The 16,317-nt window shown below is 38.0% G+C and overlaps 1 long non-coding RNA gene across 1 annotated transcript; it reads left to right on the plus strand.

Annotated features, from left to right (window-relative positions):
* Positions 1-4,550: 4,550 nt before the first annotated feature.
* Positions 4,551-15,129, plus strand: LOC138903606 (uncharacterized). Its single transcript, XR_011412924.1, has 2 exons — positions 4,551-5,115; positions 14,936-15,129. It is a non-coding gene; the product is annotated as an uncharacterized lncRNA (long non-coding RNA).
* Positions 15,130-16,317: the final 1,188 nt, after the last annotated feature.

Genomic DNA, 16,317 nt, shown 5'->3' on the forward strand with positions numbered 1-16,317 from the left:
AACATAGAAATCATAGCTGGTGTGCTTAAGGTCTGCAGACTTCGCATTTGCGAAGAAGCTTCGCATTTGCGAGAAGTGTGGTTGGAAGGGGACCTTCGCATTTGCGAAGTTCAGGATCGCAACTGCGATCATCACCGGCCGCATTTGCGAAGATGGGCTGGGACCGGGATTGTCGCATTTGCGAGATTTTCATCGCATTTGCGATGGTTCAATGTTCGCAATTGTGAACAAATGGTTCGCATTTGCGAAGGCAGTAGAGATGCGAGGAGTTCTCATTTGTGATACTTTTCTCGCATTTGCGAAGCCCATGTCGCAAATGCGACATCTCCAGCTGATCAAAATGACTTTTGGACGGGATTTTTGATTCATTTCCCAAATCTTCAAAGCCTAAAACACAAAAGGCGATTTTCCAAAGACCATTCCTTCCCCAAATCATAGGTAAGTGATTCTAAACTAGTCTCTTTCAATATTTTACATCTTATAACAAGATTTCAACCTTGAATCTAGAATCTTTATGGTGAAATTAGGATTTTTGGGTAGAACTTAGGAATTTCGAAATTTGGGGATTTAGACCTCGAATTAAGGTCGGATTCCAAAACCAATTGTATATCCGGACTCGTCTCAGAATAGGTGTTCGGATTTCGTAAGTTTTTTCGAGATTTGAGACGTGGGTCCCACTGCCGAATATTTTAACGAATTTCGGATTTTATCCAGAAAATTAGTAAATTCATATGGAATTAATTCCTATGATTCATATTGAGTATATACGAGAAAGAGGCTTACCATGATTTTTGGCCTCCCATCGGCCCTTTGACAAATCACGCCATGAGCGCTCGGTGTATGTAGAGGTCGAAGCCAGGTCCCGTACCCAGTTCTTGAGGTTAGGAATTACACCGGGCATCCAAGGAACTGCTGCATCACAAAAAAGGGATATCAGTGAGAAAGAAACGAAGGGGCAAAACAATAGGAGATAACAGCGGAGTTACACTTATGCTTCATGTTCAACTCCTCGGGAAATGGCATCTTCTCGGCCGGTATTAGGTCCGAAGTCTTCACTCGAACGAACCTACCCATCCAACCTCGATCCTTATCCTCGTCTATGCTCGAGAATAGAACCTTCGTAGCCCGGTGCTGAAGTTTTATTAACCCGCCTCGAAAGAGGCGGGGGCTGTACAATCGAATGTGGTGGTCGAGGGTGAAAGACATCCCCTCGATTTTGTTCACAAAGAAACAGATCAAAATAACGATCCGCCAAGAAGAAGGATTAATTTGGCCTAGGGTTATTTGGTATTGAGTGCAAAAATCAATACTAACAGGGTCGAGAGGACCTAACGTGAAAGGGTAAGTATACACACTTAAAAACCCTTTTACATGAGTCGTAATATCTTCTTCGGGAGACGGGATTACCACTTCTTTGTTCTCCCAGTTGCTATCTTTTCTTATTTGTTTGAGATGCCCCTCGGTTATCGAACACAGATACCTCGTTACTGGCTCGAATCGGCCGAGAACCGACGAGCCTTTGTCGACCTTAAAATCGGAGGTAAGAACACACGCCTCGGGAACACACTCCTCAGGCTATGGCTCTACCGGTGTTTTGTCGGCGGCAGGCTGTGAAGAACAAGCTTTTTCTTTTTGAGGAACGGTTTTTTATGTTTTCACCATTTTGGTTTTGAAGATCGAGAATAGAAATAGATGACAAACATGTAGGGTTTTGAAGAAAGGCTTTGCAGTGAAAACCACAGAAGGAAGATTTTGCAATAAAAATCATAGGCTTGCAGATAAACTCAGAAGATGCGAGAAAGAACTTAAAAAAATTGAAACGTGGAGATGTAAAAGTGATAAATGGTAAAAAGAGAAGCTATTTATAGATTGGGGAATAACGGTTCAATATCAGCAGTGGCCGACCACCATCTGACACACATTTAATGCCTTAGTAAATGGAACCGACGGGACAACTATCACGTACGACATGGTCGGATTCGATGCAAACATCAGTATTTATCTGATCGATCCATTGGGAAATCATATCATTTCTCGCCACATCCTTCCCGAGAAACGAGGGGACTATCTGTATACGGTCGAAACCGATTTCAGCCTTCGTACGACTGGTCGAGATGGGAACATAATGGACCGAAGAGCATCTTCATAATTTCGGGATATGATCCGAAGCCGGGTTACCTATCTTCTAATTTCAGGGACCGATCAATACTAAACCCGAAGTCATTATCGAGCTCGAATCCAAATCGAACCATGATGTGAAGCAACGTTATCGAGCTCGAGAGCCAAAGACCGACCAATGTTGAGCCCGAATCAATATCGGGCCCCGAGTTAAAATCAAGCTCGAATCAATATCGAGCTCACTTCACTATCGAGCTCAAGTCAATATCGAGCCTATAAACAAGAGTCGTTATAGCCGCACTAAAGGAGAGAATCTCGGTAGGAAAAAGGGGGAAGTTGATTTATTATAGTTCTCCACTATGTATTTTTAATTATATCTAAAATAGGATCTCCCACTATAAGAGGGATGGCTATTATCTGTGTAAGGGGGCATTGAGACATGAAGAAACCATAACTCAGATACTGTGCATATGCTCCATATTAAGAAATTATCATTTTGAGCTTTATACATTATTTTCATCTTGCTCATTCATAAATCATCCTCCCTTCAACCTTGTTTGTATTTTCATTCTTGATAGTCAATATTCGATATTTCCTCTTATACGATTTGCGTCAAGTTATACCGCGTACCCTTAGAACTACGTATAAATTCAACTCTATCCATTTTTCGGGTAAACAAAGTTCTAGAGAGTAACTATTTGATTTTGATTGAAAGTATAAATTTGTTTTACATCTAGGTTCGCATTTCAAACATGTTAAAAAAAGATTTAATTTCGATACTCTATGACCTGAATTAAACGAATGTGTACCTTCCCCCACATTCTTCTTCTTTTTCGATCTCTCACTATATTATATTTTTTTCACCTTTTTTAGCATATTGCTTCATATTCCTTCTTTTTTATTTATTACTTGAAAAGATATATATTATTGTTCTAATTTGATTATTTATATTTCGTTTTCAATCTCTTTCCCTTCTATCCTCTCCTAAGCAAAGGCAATTTTCTAATGTCACTATATCTAGTTTCTTCAAATAGAAAATTTGTTTTATCAATAAAAAATATATTAAGAAAATATCGAGAGATATCTTGCGTAATTCTTTCGCCTATTAGACAATTATTCAGCATTTTTAAGATTGACAGATTCCAACTACTGGGTGTGCTTCATTAAATCAATGTTTCTATAACAAAATCCCGATCGATCAAGTTGATGTAATATGAATTTAATGAAAACGATCAAAAAGTACCATTCGAGAGAGACAGATTATTGTTCGTTAACATTCCAGCAACAAACATAGTGTCAAACATTAATTACTATGGTTATTAATGGCCCACTCCAATATCATTATGCTTTTCCCAAATGACGAAATAGACTGGCTGGCACCAAGGAATATGAAAAACAATATAAGTTAAAACAAAGGCACATATACAAAGAAAGTTGCAAACAATTGCTGATAATTCATCACTCTATGCTAATAAACTCACTTCAAAATTCTTATGTAGTAACCATAACAAGAAAGCAACAAATTAAATGATCTAATATGAAAAATTCATGAGCATCAACTATCAAACATAGGAAAAGGTAAGCATAAAGTGAAATAGTAAGAACTCTAGTTCATATGAGAATTCAACAAGACTAACAGAAGTATATATATATTGAATATTCGGCAAAAAGGGCTAAGATATTAAAAGGGAGGGGTAAAACGGGTTAGGAGCGCTGGGGTAGCAAACCATGTGGCATCTACCTGATCAAATATTAGTGTCACATAAGATTGGATATCCACTTTGGACAAACTTAAACGGAAAAGAGTATATTTGAACCAATAGTATAATGAAAGAGGTATATTTGGACTCAAAATATAACGAGGGGTATATTTAAAACTATTCTAATAGTACAAGGGTATATTTGACTTTTTCCGTTGAATATTAATTTATCTTATTTTTCCTTTTTGACCTTGTCATGACTCCGGAATTTGTGGATGTGATGTGATGGTCTTCACATAGACACTGTGAGCACCTAATTTTTTACCATACTTGTAATTTTTCAACACTTTTTAGTATGTAAATAATTTAAAGTTTAATCTACATATTTTAACTTTAACTTCATTTTTAGTAGGTTTTATTTAAGAAAATTAAAAATCACAAAAATTATATGTTCTTGATTTTAAAATATTTAGCTAGTATTTTTATTTTACACTCTTAAAAAATATATATTAATTAAAGCAAGAGTCAATGAGTCATTTGCATGTGGCAAGATTCTTCCTTATCTTTTGTAACAAACTCACATGCTCTCTCTAAAAAAAATGCACATGCCATGCACACTCTTTTTCTTGGCCACCAATTAATCCATATACCTAGACCTATATATTTTCCACTCATCCAGACTTTAGGGAAGAGATCTGAAAATAGAGAGGAGAGGACGACCCCCCCCGGATCCCTCCCCCATTTTCGGAAAAACCAGTCACCCCATCTAACAAAAGAAGAGAACGAAATAGAGGGAGGGGACAGAATTAGATTAAAGAGGGGGATTTTGGAAACAGAGAAGAGAAGAGAGTGACGGCGAGAAAGAACAAGGCTTCTATTTTTGCATCTTCTCGGCTCACGACTCTACACATCTATCATCGCCGTAGTCCCACCCTTCTGAATCATAATCAACCAAGTTTGGATCCCTGGTTAGTGATTAATTTTTGGTGGGAATTAGTTGACTCGGGTTCTATTTTGAATTAGCTCGGAGTTTCGATCGAGGTGCAGTAAAGGTGCTTGGTTTAGTTCGAAATTTCAGATCTGAAACCAAAAAAAAAAAATCCAAAGGGGCTTCAAACAAAAGGAGAAACCTAGAATTTAAAGGACCGTTTCAACTTCTTCCAGTTTTGGTGTCGATTTCTGGGTTTGCTGAGGAATTTTGCTGCTGTTGAGATTGCTTGTTGAGCTTCAAACCCGTTGATTCCAGCTTTATTTGGCTTTCTTCTTTTCTAAAAAAACTCGAACCTTGTGCGGCGAGGTATGTTCTTCATAAAATTGTTCTCAGATATATTTTAGTATGAAATTATTGTTGTTGTTTAGCTTATCTGTGAAAGAATGGTTTAGAATCCACATAGGTTGGTACTGAGCTGTGTATGTTTCGTTTGATTAAAGGTGTTTGATAAGCAGTATGAAAAAAATAGTTATTGAGATAGAAAGATTCATTCCACCTTTCCTTTAATTCATATTCCTTAATCATTTTTTTTATTTCTGTTTTGTTCATGAATTTCTATCCATATGTTTGTGTGCTCGTATTGGTTTTGTTTTAAGACTTCTTTAGTTTGTGATTTGAGAATATCTTTGTAGTAATTGATGAATTATTTGCCAAAAGTTTTAAGATGATTATTAATTGGGCTACCTGAATTTTAGTTGGAATCAAGTTGGATTGATCTATTTGCCGCGAAATATGGGCCAAATGCATTATTTGTCAAGCCAATTCAATAAATGACAATCACCTCTGTATCTTGTCCCATTAGCTTAACAATTAAGTCACATCATTTCTCCGCAATAATTTTCATAATTTGTGGCCTCAATAATTTCAAAGTTTTTTTTAGGGAGAACAATTCATGAACATCGTAGTTTGCTTTAGGCGCGATTAATAATGAATCATCGTGGTCATGGGTATGGTTCCCGTGGCATGGTCGCGATACATAATCCCAATTCGAGTGTGCGTTTCACGTGACTCGACCATAACTTCAAATATTAATTAAAATAAACATGTTGTGAGTCGCGGGTGCGTTTCACGTGACGCGATTCACAATGTATACAAAAATAATAAGTGCGCGATATCGCGACTTATTTAAATAATTTTCATAAATATTAAAAGCGGTGAAAAGGAATAAAATGCACAATAGGTTCAAACATGTAATAAATCAGATAATTAGGCCAATTATTAATAGTTGAGCGACCGTGCTAAAATCATGGAATTCGGGAGTGCCTCACACCTTCTCCCGGGTTAACAGAATTTCTTACCCGGTCTTCTGTGTTCGCGGACCATAAATAGAGTCAAATTTCCTCGATTTGGGATTTTAAAATAAACCGGTGACTTGGGACACCATAAATTATTCCAAGTGGCGACTCTGGAATTAATAAATAATCCTATTTCGATTAATATCACTTTAATTGGAAAAAAACTCCTTATCTCTTTCGGAAAAAAGGAGGTGTGACAGCTCTGGCAACTCTGCTGGGGACAAGAACCCAGAATCTCTGGTTCAGGGTTCAGAATTCGAGCTTAGAATAGCTGTTATGATTGGCTTTCATGATTTTCTAGGTTTTACATGTTTGAACCTAATGTGCTAAATACCGCTTTTTTTACCACTTTGATATTGTGTGAATTGTATATAAACTGCTACGAAACCCTTCTTCTCTCTGAGTCTTCTATATCTTCTGGGAAGCGTGCGCTTTGCGTGGCTCCTTTTCTGTTAGAGTCATATCCTAATTTTAGAACGAGGTTCGGACAAGTTGCAAAGCCGGTGAAGCTTCTGTATTCCCGGTACGCTCCCCCCCCCCCCGGCTCGAGTTGTCCGCTCGGGTAAGCCAGGTCTAGAACAATACACCCAGGATTTAAACTTAGAATAACATAGAACGTTTGTTTGCATCACGTGCATTTGACTTTGGGACTCAACACAGGGGTTGGGTCTGTCCAGGACAGGTGTACCCAAATTAAAAGACCATCCTGATGCATTTTACGTGCTACTTGTGTATTCATTTGTTTCGGCTTGCATGTTGACTGGCTGCTAGAATATGGAAAGAAAATAAAAAAAAAGAGGAAAAAGAAAATGAAAAAGAAAAAAAACAAGAGTGAGGTAGGATAGAAAAATGCCCGGTTTTGATAATCTCGATATTCAAATAGTCTCGTTACTCTGCCAAAGTTTCAAAAAAAAAAAAAGAAAAAAAAAATCTTTTCAAAACAAATCATATCTTTCTGCGCATCAAAATTGGCAGAACTACGCGGGTCTGATTCTCACCGGATATGAGATACGTAGGCAAACCTCATCGGTTCCGGCCCACAATTTTCAAAAAATCCAAAAATATTTTCCTTACCTCTTCTTTAGAAAGTCTTTCTTTTAGACCACAATTTTCAAAAAAATCCAAAAATATTTTCCTTTACCTCCTCGTTAGAAAGTCTTTCTTTTAGACCACAATTTTCAAAAAATCCAAAAATATTTTTCTTTACCTCCTCTTTAGAAAGTCTTTCTTTTGGACCATAATTTTCAAAAAATCCAAAAATATTTTTCTTTACCTCCTCTTTAGAAAGTCTTTCTTTTGGACCACAATTTTCAAAAAATCCAAAAGTATTTTTCTTTACCTCCTCTTTAGAAAGTCTTTCTTTTGGACCACAATTTTCAAAAAAATTCAAAAATATTTTTCTTTACCTCTTCTTTAGAAAGTCTTTCTTTTGGACCACAATTTTCAAAAAACTCCAAAAATATTTTCCTTTACTTCCTTCTGTAGAAAATCTTTCTTTTAGCCCCCAATTTTTAAAAAATACAAAAACATTTTCTTTTTAATTTCTTCTCAAAATCCAAAAGTATTTTCATTCTTTTTTCGAAAATTGAAAAGAAAATTCAAGATTCAAAAATATTTTTTTTTCTTTAGAAGTATTTCTTTAATAAATTCAAAATAAAATTCTAAAAATCCAAAAATATTTCCTTTCTTGTTTAGATGTTTTTCTTTCGAAATTCCGGAAAAAAAAAATCGAAATCCAAAAATATTTTCTTTCTTCTTTATAAGTCTTTCTTTCGGAAATTAGAAAAAAAAAAGTTAGTTTATTTTCTTTATTCTTGATCTTCCCGAACTACGCACGATCTGATTCATGTTCCCACATGATACGTAGGCAACCCACATCAGGTTCGATCGACCAAAAAAAAAAGTATTAAAAAATGATGATAATAATAAGGACCGACTGAGTCCATTCTAACGTGTCTCTTGTTTTGAATTGTAAAGAAAGTTTGAGGTGGTCGGTTTGTGGTAAGCTGGCAACACAAGATCCAAGGAAAAAATGCCATTGACAATTGGCATCAAAGCTGTTACAAGTGCACAAAAGACTCAGGGTCAGAGGGTTCAACAAGAGTCTACTGTGGTTGAGGAAAATAGAGTACTGAAGCAGCAAATGACTGAAATGTGTCAAGCATGGGCCAATGGCCAAGGACCGCCTTTTTCTATTCATGGTTTCCCAGAGTTCACATCCATTTCGACTACTACCATTCCGGTCTCATTGCATGATCAATCTTATTCACCTGGGTTGAGTCTTTATCCCAACTATATGACTACAGCTGGAACTTCTGTTGCGCGCTCCAAAAGTGTGCCATTGACAACCAATCAGACAACCACTACTGTTATGCCCGTCTTCACCTTCCCACAGCCGACAGTGGTACAAAAGAAAACTCATGAGTCACAATTTGTTACCCAGCAAGAACAGTACCATTCTCCTGAGTACCACTCATACCTATTTGATCTTCCTGCAAAAATTCAGAAGCCTGCCCAAAAGATGGCACAAGAAGAAATGACCCAAAGAATAAAAAGCTTAGAATAATAGTTGAAAAGCATGCAAGGGTTGGCAGGTCAGAAGAGTATTGCCTTCAAGGATCTATGTATGTTCCCCAATGTTCGTTTGCCACTTGGTTTCAAGATCCCAAAATTTAAAAAGTATGATGGACACGGCGACCCCATAGCTCACTTGAAAAGGTATTGCAATCAGCTAAGAGGTGTTGGAAAAAATAAAGAATTACTAATGGCTTATTTTGGGGAAAGCCTGACAGGGGTAGCCTCTGAATGGTTTATGGATCAAGAAACCTCTCACTGGCATGTCTGGGATGACATGGCCCAGGCCATTGTCAAACAGTTCCAATACAACATTGATATCGCCCCAGACCGTAATTCTCTTTCAAACCTGAAAAAGAAACCAACTGAAAGTTTTAGGGAATATGCCATTAAATGGAGAGAGCAAGCGGCTAGAATTAAGCCACCCATGGATGACCACGAGTTAATCACTGTCTTCCTTCAGGCTCAAGAGCCAGATTATTTTCAAAACATGATGTCCGTAGTGGGCAAATCCTTCTCGGAAGCAATCAAAATTGGGGAAATGGTTGAGAATGGCCTTAAGACAGGCAAAATTATAAGTCAAGCAGTTCTCAAAGCTGTAACTCAGGCTGTCCAGATTGAATCTGATAATTTTAGTGACACGAATGAGAAGGATGAAGAAACCATGATGACAATAAGGTCGAGAAGAGGTCCTAGGAGAACATCTCGAAGGTATGAGTAGCCTCATCAGGTTTCCAATGATTCCCCTGAGCACTACTATCCACCTCAAAACCCACAATACTCTATTGCTCCACTTCAGTATGTTGTCCAGCCACCAAGACACCCCAGAAGGCGAGCACCAGCACCACAAAATTTCCACCAGCTTCCACAAAATTTTCAAGTGCCCTATAACCCACATCCAAGCCAGGGGTATAAAAGGGAACAAAGGTTGAAAGATAATTTTACACCAATAGGAGAGTCCTATGCAAGTATGTTTGAGAAATTAAAGCATTATGATATGATTGCACCTATTTCTCCAAATTGTGTGGACCCACGTGCAAGAAGCTTTGACCTTTCTAAAAGGTGTGAATACCATTCCAATGCCCAGGGGCACAATGTTGAAAGTTATCGGGATTTGAAAAGAGAAATAGAAAGGATGATCCAGGAAAAACTGATGGTGATCCAAGATAATGACACCCAAAATAGCACGCAGAATCCTTTATATGCACATGATGATGCACACTTTGTGGGGATGATGTGTGGTGACATGGAGTATGAGAATCCTCTCGGGAACTTGCCGACTGAAATTGGAGAAGGCCATGGTGATTCTGATGAGCAAATTTATGGCTAAATGTCAAGCTTAGCAATTGAAAAGTCATTCCCTCCTCACTAGGAAGGAATCTTGGTAGTTTGTTTTGATGTTTTTTCTATTGTCTGGGTTATTCTAGGGTGTGATCCAGATTTTATTTGTTTTATTGAGTCAAACCCTTCTATCCCTCTATTTTGTTTGTGTGAGTTTTGTCTGTTCATTTTGTTGCTATTTTCATTAGCCAGGTTATTTTAGGGTCGTAACTCGGATTTCAGTTTGTTTGTCTTATTGTCAAATCCTTCTATCCGTTATTCAATGAAATACAGTTTGTCTTTATTTCATTCTATGCTTAGTTCTTTCGCCGCTTGTTCTAGTGACATGACATGCACGCGGAACTTTTGGCCAGATCTTAGAAAATTAAATTAATCTTGAATCGGATAACGAAAAAAAATTGAGGTTGAACAAAGAGTCGAAACACTTTGGAATTAAGCTCGAGTAAGTTTTACCTTCAAATCATGGTGAAGGTTGGGTTTGGGAAAGAATCAATTGAAGTTTGTTGGAAAGTTTGACATTAAGGGATGGAAAGTGTCTTTCGACCACGACAAACCAAGAAGACAAACATGGTCATCAATGTTGTGACCGCAAAAGATAATATGTTTGGTGTTCTCGAGGCTGGGAGGCCCTTTTTGTGCTACCTAAACACTTTATACCCTTTGTTACCCCTTTTGATCCTGCGTTATTTTCTTTAACTACCCTCTTTTGGAATCAAGTTTAGAGTCAAAAGTAAAAACAAATGATGAAATGACAGAAAAATGAAAGGAAAAGTCCATGTCTCAAGAGTACAAACTTGGGCAACTCTTAGAAAGTACAAGTAAACAAAAAAGAAAAAGAAAAAAAAAACATTCGAAAGTCCATGCCCATCGAAAATAGAAGCTGGGGCAGTTTGTTTTGAAAACAAAAAAAAAAGAGAAGAAAGAAGGAAAAAATGAGAAAAAAAAGAAAGAAAAAGAAAAAGAAAGAAAAATGAAAAAAATAGTTAGTTCAGAGGTTTGAACTACGTTAGACCTGATTCCTTTAAAAAAGGGATACGTAGGCAGTTTCCGACCCCAACAAAATGAATTGTGACAGTTTTTAAAAATGCCACAATTATGATTGCCACGAGCAATATTGCGACGGTTGTTTAAAACCTCCACGACAACCCCCACAAATTGAATTTGAATTTGTGACAATTTTCAAAGACAATTAGTAGCAGTTTATAATCTGCACAATATGATCCCAATGTTCTAAACAAATCATTTGTGGGGGTCTATAACCTCCGTAATATGATATTATTATTTTAAAAAAATAGTGGATTATAGCATTAAAAAAACAATTTTATTGAATAACTTATAACACAAAAATAAAATTCCATTACAAATAACCATAATACTAAGCATAAGAAGCTCAAATCTTTATCAAACTAAACTAATAATAACTCATGTAAGGTAACTCAAAAATTTACTAAACGGAATGGTAACTTAAACATTATCAAATCTAAAGTGCTTCTACAGTTTATAAATAGATAAAAGGTACTATCTATTTGCTTTGTGATTTGTATTGATGCCACCCGATGATCCTCTTATTCCGTAAGTGAAGTAAACTCACCATCAAGATGAAATAATGAAATAAAAATATTTGATGAGAAACTTATAAACCACAAGCATTTCAATAACAAAATAGGACTAGTAAACTAATACTAATTAGTTAAAGGCAGCATATTAGTAATGAGAAAGTTCTCAATTCACACGAGCCATTCAAGGGTGGTTCTACTACATCAATGTAACGACCCGACCGGTCGTTTTGAGTACTACAATCCCGTTTCCCCATTTACTACTCAAATTGGGCTTTACAGTTGTTGTGTGACTTGCCGGGGCAATTGGTTCGGGTACGATGAGGTTTTGGAATGAATTGGAACATTTAGTTCCAAGGTTTAAAGTTTAAGTTAAAATAGTGATCGGATGTCGACTTATGTGTAAACGACCACAAAATTTAATTCTGATGATTCCAATACCTCTGTATGGTAAATATGGACTTAGAAGCGTGTCCGAAAAATTATTTGGAGGTCCGTAGTGGAATGAGGCTTGAAATGTCGAAATTTGAATTTTTGGAAAGTTTGACCGGGGGGTTGACTTTTTGATATCGGGTTGGAATCCGATTCTGAAAATTTGAATACCTCCGTTATGTCATTTATGTCTTGTGTGCAAAATTTGAGGTCAATCGGACGTGAATTGATAGGTTCCGGAGTCGTTTGTAGAAACTAGAAATTTCAAAGTTCATTAGGCTTGAATTGGGGTATAATTCATGATTTTAGCGTTGTTTGAGGAGATTTGAGGGTTCGACTAAGTCCGTATGATGTTTTAGGACTTGTCGGTATATTTGGTTGAGGTCTCGAGGAGCTCGGGTGAGTTCCGGGGGGTTAACGGATCATATTTGGCCTTGGTGAGATTGCTCATATCTCTTGCTGCATTTTTCTCATATTCTCTTTCGCCTTTGCGAGTGGGCCCTCGCGTTTGCGAAGAGGGTTTTCTTAGTGTGAGGTTTTGTTCTTCGCATTCGCAAAGGGGAGGACGCAAACACGAAGGTATGGTCTGTGTGTGCATCGCGAACGCGTGAGAGCTGTCGCGTTCGCGAAGAGGAGTGAGGCGATTGGGGACCCCGGGTTCTTGTTCTACGCGTTCGCAAAGTGGCGTTCGCGTTCGTGATGAGGAGTGAGGCGATTGGGACCCCAGGTTCTTGTTCTACGCGTTCGCGAAGTGGCATTCGCGTTCGCGAAGGTCTGAGCTGGTAAAGCTTTGCGTTCGTGAAGCCGTGGTCGAGTTCGTAAAGGGTAAGATTTGCACAGCTTCGCGTGCGCGAAGACACGGTCGCGTTCGCGAAGAGTTAAATTTGTGGGCAGTCGAGTTGTGCGTCGCGAACGCGAGGGACCTGTCGCGTTCGCGAAGAAGAGAGGCCTGGACGGAAAGTTTAAGTTCAGAAAATGGGATTTTTAACGATTTGGAGCTCGGATTGAGGCGAATTTTGGGCCATTTTCGGAGGAAATAATGGGGTAAGTGTTCTTAACTCAATATTGGTTAAATTACCTGAATCCATGGTTGTTTTTATCATTTAATTGGTGAATTAAGTTAGAAAAGTTTGAAAACTCTCTTAGTATAAATTGAGGATTTGAAGGCCGAGTTGTGGTCGGATTTGAGTAATTTTAATATGGTTGGACTCGTGGTTGAATGGGGGTTCGGATTTTATAATTTTTACCGGATTCCGAGACGTGGGCCCCACAGGTGATTTTTGGGGCACAATTTCGGATTTTTGGAAAATATTAGTATTTTGATATGGAATTAATTCCTATAATTTTTATGGGATGAATCAAATTATTTTGGCTAGATTCGAGCCGTTTGGAAGTTGATGCGCGCATAATGGGATTTTTGGAGCATTGTTTAGCTTGCTCGACATTGAATTTGACTTGTTCGAGGTAAATAACTCTTCTAATCTTGGAGTTAAGGGTATGAACCCTAAATATATGTATTTCATGAATTGTTGGGAGGTGACGCACATGCTATGTGACGGGCGTGTGGGCGTGCACTATAGAAATTGTGACATAATTATTTCGGTGGAAGTTTGTAGTTAAATGATCTTGGCATTTTCTACGCGACTTTATGAGTTAAAGAAATTGAGGTGAAAAGCATATTAAAAATCATGTTGAGGCTATGTGCCAGTATTATTGGGACCCACATAGGTCATATTGTTGTGAAATATTTATTTTTAAAATAAAAATTTATACTCAGTCATATTCATTTCATTGCATATCATATCTCAGTCTCTGTTGTTATTTATTGATACATCATATCATCATTTTTGGGCTATTCTCATGACATTGTGAGCCCATGAAAGAGAGACATGAGAGATTGATGACTGAGAGAGGCCGAGGGCCTGATTGTGAGGATATATTTGGGATCGGGCTGCACGCCACAGCAGGACATGTTGACTTTATATATATTATACTATTGCACGTGAGTTGGCCGTGAGGATCTATATATTATACTATTGCACGTGAGTTGGCCGTGCGGATCTATATATTATACTATTGCACATGAGTTGGCCGTGCGAATCCAGATATTATTATAGCACGTGAGTTGGCCGTGCAGATCCAGATATTTTTATAGCACGTGAGTTGTCCGTGCGGATCCAGATATGATATTATAGCACGTGAGTTATCCGTGCAGCACGTGAGTTGTCCGTGCTTATAGCGCTTGGGCTGTAGGAGCCCCTCATGAGTCTGTACACCCTCAGTGAGCGCTGTCGACTATAAACAGGGATCGCGCTGCACGCCGCAGCAGGTATTGTATAGCGCTGAGTGATTGAGTGTGGTGAGCACAATGAGAGAGAATACGAGACAATGAGATTGAGTACTCTGAGACTGTGAGTACATGAGTGAAATCTCTGAGATATATTACATTGACATGCACACATGACATATATGCATAGAGGTGTGTTTTCCTCATGCTGTACGGTATCACATTATTCATGATTTTTTACACATGTTGACAGATGTGTATAGTGATGCATTTGTTTTACACTGGTTATCTGGGATTGAAAATGAGATATTTTATTTACTATTGAAATGATTTTTGGAAGAATTACTATTCTCAAATTATTCATATTTTTTGGCAACTTCGGCAAACGATTTGGGTTTTCACTGATGTATTTGAAAGGAAGAACTATTATTTTTGAAATCATGTTTCGGCTGAGCATTTTTATCTCTGTGTTTCTTCTAGTACTATTTGCTTTATGTTGTTATAGACTGTTGTGGACTAGTGATTTTGGACCCGACCTTGGCAGAAGCTCGTCACTGCTTTCAACCTACGACTAGGTTTGTTACTTACTCAGTACATGGGGTCGGTTGTACTGATACTACACTTCTGCACATTGCGTGCAGATATTGGCTGTCGTTGTTGCTGTGCTCGATGGTTGCGGGATCTGAAGATGTAACTGCTTTCCTATTGTAGCTGCCTCTTGTTCAGGGTAGCCTTAGATTTATAAAAGCTCTGTTTATGTATTATTCAAATAGACTATGTATTTATTTTATTTCGCTTTGTACACTCTATTCTTAGAAGGTCATGATTTGTACTACCAGTTCTTGGGGAGATGTATTGGTTTTAGATATTTTCTTTTAATTAATTTCATTGGAATTGGATAGATGGAAATTGGCTTACCTAACGGGTTGGGTTAGGTGCCATCACGACTAGTGGAATTTTGGGTCGTGACAAGCTGGTATCTGAGCTCTAGGTTCATAGGTTCTACAAATCATGAGCAAGTGTCTAGTAGAGTCTTGCGGATCGGTATGATGACGTCCATACTTATCGTCGAGAGGCTACATGGCATTTAGGATATATACTTCCCATCTTTCTTTCCTTATCATGTAGGATTGATTCAGCTTGGGACATAACTCTTTGAATTCCTTCCACGTATTCGTATGCGCACACGAGCGCTCAGTATCAGTTGTGTATCGCCGGCTTGTAATTTCAGGGATGATTTGCGAGATGTGAATTCTATGTTTTGGTGATGGGCCAGTCTGGAGGACTTGAGGCCATGGTTAGACCGCAGTTTAAGCTTGGCAACTTCAGTTATAACTTGTACAATTGGACTCATATGTCCGATAATGAGCCTACAGTGGAATGTGTGGCTCGATGAGCGGTGAAATGGCGGTATGATGGGTATGATGTGACCGCGGGATGTGTTAAGACGATTTGAATGTGACGAGAAGTGTTTCCTTGAAATGTAAAGAAATGGCCATTGGGTGCTTGATTTTCTTTTTAATGTGACGTACAGTCTCGAGTATGAATCTTTTGAAGGATCTTTCATATTGTTAAATTTTGGGGTAAATTAAATTCTCATGTCTAGGTAATGAGTTGGACTCAGATTGACTAAGTGATTGCATAGTAATTGTGACTGCGAAAAGATATAACAAGATGCCAATTTGAGGTTAGGGAGGTGGGTTATCTCCTGGAGAGTAATCTACGTAGGTGTGTTCCTTTGAAGGTGCTTAAGAAGAGTAAAATTGCTTATGGGCCGTAGGGCAATGTGGTTCTATGCTAAGGTTTGTAGGATAAGTTGTAGTTAAAGATCATGGTATTTTAGCAAGAAGAAGTATTAATCTGAAGACAAATTCGGAAGGGACTCGGAGAAAATAGGACAACTGGGTAGTAGGTTGGATCAGTATGGTAATGGATATGATCGGTTCTTTGGGTGCTTATAATGTGGGGGTTTTCTATAGGTGCTTTGTGGCAATACACCTGGACTTGGCGACATGCGTGGCTT

This window comes from Nicotiana tomentosiformis, chromosome 12 (assembly GCF_000390325.3).
Source record: "Nicotiana tomentosiformis chromosome 12, ASM39032v3, whole genome shotgun sequence".
Classification (NCBI taxonomy): Eukaryota; Viridiplantae; Streptophyta; class Magnoliopsida; order Solanales; family Solanaceae; genus Nicotiana; species Nicotiana tomentosiformis.